Source organism: Alnus glutinosa, chromosome 4, assembly GCF_958979055.1.
Source record: "Alnus glutinosa chromosome 4, dhAlnGlut1.1, whole genome shotgun sequence".
Taxonomy (NCBI): Eukaryota; Viridiplantae; Streptophyta; class Magnoliopsida; order Fagales; family Betulaceae; genus Alnus; species Alnus glutinosa.
In genome coordinates, this window is record NC_084889.1 from 33,902,234 (window position 1) to 33,906,150 (window position 3,917).

The 3,917-nt window shown below is 33.7% G+C and overlaps 1 long non-coding RNA gene across 1 annotated transcript; it reads right to left on the reverse strand.

The window, feature by feature from the left end:
* Positions 1-706: 706 nt before the first annotated feature.
* On the reverse strand, positions 707-3,418 carry LOC133866946 (uncharacterized). The gene is made up of 2 exons (XR_009899949.1): positions 3,035-3,418; positions 707-879 (listed from the first exon to the last, which is right to left on the reverse strand). It is a non-coding gene; the product is annotated as an uncharacterized LOC133866946 (long non-coding RNA).
* Between the last annotated feature and the right edge of the window lie 499 nt (positions 3,419-3,917).

A 3,917-nucleotide genomic window follows, 5' to 3' on the forward strand; every position in this document is an offset into this window, starting at 1 on the left:
TTTCATTGATTGATAGCATGACTAGTTTGGCTTCGTAGCATTTTTTAACTTGAGTTAGTCAGCCATTTGGGGTGTTTTTACACCTAGTACCATAAAACCATTTGGTTTGGGAGTCATTCGCTTAAAGTTTGATATATGGGTCAATTAGAAAGCTTAAGAGAGCTAAGCACTGCACAGCCTGCATATAAAAAATAAAAAAATAAAAAAGAGAATAAAGTTCTTACTATTATGCCATGGTTATTCATTCTCATGAGAACCCTAGTGAACTTTGAGGTATTGAGTCATTGCACATTTGAAATAATTTGAAGCCTCATGATTATATGCTAGTTCACTTTACACTGAATTGAATTGTGATGCCTCAACCTGTTATTTGTAAGTGGTTAGACTTTGGAATTCCATTTCATTTTGAAGATGGAGTTTATCATTTTAAGCTTGGTAATGAATGATAATCATAATTTTGGTGATACTTCACTCTTTTGGATAACATGATTTGCATAATATTTGTGGGTATCATTCTTGGCAAACTCTCACGAGACTTCACTCGTCCACTAGAAAGTCCTATGGGTTTAAAGGCTTATTGTATATGTTAAATGCAATCGTGTTTCCCGCGACAGAGGATGTCATGCCCTCATTTTGGGATATAAGGGGAAACACGAATTTTAAGAGCTAAAAACATTTAAATGGAAGCGTACATTTACAACATATAGATTGTAACTTCCAATTTTATTATTCATACCTATTAATAATTATTTACAATGCCATGAATTCCAACAAAGAGACATACTATACAATATAAAGGTTTGGTTAGTTTACAACGATTTATTGCTCTCAGCGAGGTCTACGCCATTACAAAGAAATGACTTCGTCTTACTGTGTCATCTGAAAAGATTGGGAGAAAAATGGGTGAGTTGGACAACTCAGTAAGGAAATTACAACACCAGGGAATTAAAACATGCTATAATTTAATTAACAATTAAAACAGAAATTAAAATAAATGAACAAGGAACATGAATAATGGTATGAGAAATTTATAAATGATCAAGTAAATTCTTTTCATTTATTTTCTCTTAAAAACTGTAACTGTAGTTTGCTCATTTACAAGACTCTACACCGCTATTTCCCGTGAGTGGAGCATGTTGGCTTTGTCCAAAGGACCTATAAACTCAGCCTATCATCACATGGGAGAGTCGCCGGGTTGGGGAACTTCCCTAGGTGAAGGCCAACCCTGGCCGGTAGCACACATGTACACCTTCGCGTAACCGTCCTTCGGTGTGCTTGCCATGCTACCCTATATGATACTGATCATAATTGTGATAGTGTCTCAGGGTTAAACAATTACTACACATGAACGTTTTCTGTAATTCTATAGGCTCTGCTATAATTGTACACTTTACTTTAAAACTGTAAGAGCCGTTTTCATAACTATAGTCATGTGCAGATTTTAAACTATAGATGTTCTTTTCATTCAAAACTATATTCATGTATAAATCATAAACTTTGCAATGCTCTTTAATTATAACTTTGAAATGCTCTTATTCATAACTGTAAGTATGCATAATCCATAACTTTGAAGTGCTCTTAATCATAACTGTAATTATGCATAAATCATAACTTTAAAATGCTCTTAATCATAACTGTAAATTTATGCACAAAATTTCATGAATAATGACATATGAGTAATAAAAACTTGACATTGAAATAATTAAAATCACATGAGTAAATGCTTCGTAAAATTTCCTAACACTTTTCTCAAAAGATTTTGTAATAAAATTTTGTTGGGGGTTTTTCAATGTTGTATCCCCTTACCTTGACTTGTCATTAGCGTCGGGGTCGAGCTTTTACATAAATAAAACACAAGGATAAACTTAGCGGAGCGTTATGAAATTTTAGGTCTAAGACTTAAACTAAATTATGCTATATATATATATATATATATATATTCTATATACAAAATCTCTATCCAAATTTGCTACATTTAAGTATACAGTATTTCCATCCGACTAAAACTTTCCTAGATAGAAATTCAATTTGGCCAACAAATACCATTTAACCATTCAACCAATTTTCTCAAAGAAATTGTAATGCCTATTTGATCACTCTTCTCACCCAAAATCCCACAAGAACCAAAATTTATTTACAATTTAACCAAATAAAATCTACAATTTCCAGCATAATTTAATTATCCAAAATCTTCAATATCTATTCTGTTTTCTGCATAATATCCTTCACAACATTCTCAAATCAAATCTTAGGTCAACCCTCCATCCACAACCAATTTCCATCAACATAACTCAAGAAAATCATCTAAGAATCGAAAATACTCAACACCTCAACCTCAATAAGAACCCATTCAGCACCAATAGAAACTCTAAAATGCTGATTGAGTCATAAACAGAAAATTCAAGGATACCACAAATAAAACACTACACATAAGATTCAATTTTTCTTATTGAAACTCTCTCTTCTAAACACAACAAAAGCATGAATACCTAGTACGCATAGAATTTAACCAAAATTGAAATGGGTACTTTAATGAGCTTGTCTAAAAAAAATTTATACATCTATGGGCAGTAAAATTTTCTAATGGGTATCAAGGATTTGAATCAGTACTCAAAAAGAACTAGAACACCCATTCGGTTCTGTCATCCAAAACAAATCCAGACTTTCAGAAACCAACCCAACAAATCAGTATAAAAAATTCACAAATAATATTAACCCAACAAATCAATATCCCAAAAAAAAATAAAGAAATCTAGCCCAATGCCCATTCAGTAAGCTCCCAAAATCAACTTAAAACACAATACTCATTTTGTTCTAACAAAAACAACCCAGCAAAATTTTCGTTTTACACTCATTTGGTTTCCTCAAAAACTTTCTACACAAGCAACCCATAATTTTCGGAATGTTCACCAGGCGAAAAAGGGAAGGAAACCCACGAATTTTTTTAACAGAATCACAATACCCATTCAGATTCTCTACCGTGAATTTTCACAAAATAAGCTAAAAAAAATTGGAAATCAAAAGCCATACTTACCCAAAATGAGTTCCTCCTTGTTTGGTACTGAGAAAACGCTGGATTTCCGACTCCTAGTGCCTTCACCGGCGACAACCATGCTCCACAGGAACCACCGGACCGTCTCTGCCTCGCCGAAAGTCGGACCTAGGTCACCGGATCGCCCTTTGGTTTTCTCTTCTCCAGATCGGTCTCTCTCTGTCTCTTGATCTCTCTTTAGTCCACTCTCTCTCTCTCCGACAGCATCCCACTCCCTTTCATTATCTCTCTCAATCTCTCGATCTCTCTCGGTCTCTCTCTTACTCTCATCTCTCTCTCTCTGTTCGTGCTAGGCGTTGGACGGAAGAATAGAGAAGAATGAAGAAGAAAGAATAAAAAGAGAAAGAGGAGAAATAAAAGAAGAAGGAATAAGAAAGTAAGATGAACTGAGGCTTTGTTTTTATAGAACTTTCAAACTTGTTCAACAAGTTGAGTGACGTGAGGGATAAGCCACATGGTAAGATAAGTCATCAATTAATTATTACAAGGAATATATTCATTTAGATATTTTTACTAACTCCAGTTAGATTTTATCTCAGTTAATTTAACTTGGGTTAACCCATAGATATTTTATTCAAAACTTAAAAATTAACTTTTTACCGCAGATATTTTTATCTCAAATTTTTACTATTTTAATCTAATTGATTAAAATATCAATCGAAACAAGAAGATAGTAAGAGAGAAGTAAGACACAGATTTTACATGGTTCCACAATTTGGATACGTCCACAGGAGTGAGTGCGACTATGTTCCTTCAATCAATAAGTTTGGGTTACAATACAACATATATATAGTGAAGCTCTACTATCCCCAAAATACCCCAGCAAACCTAGTAGTAATCAGTGTTTCTCTAGAAGCGCGTCCTG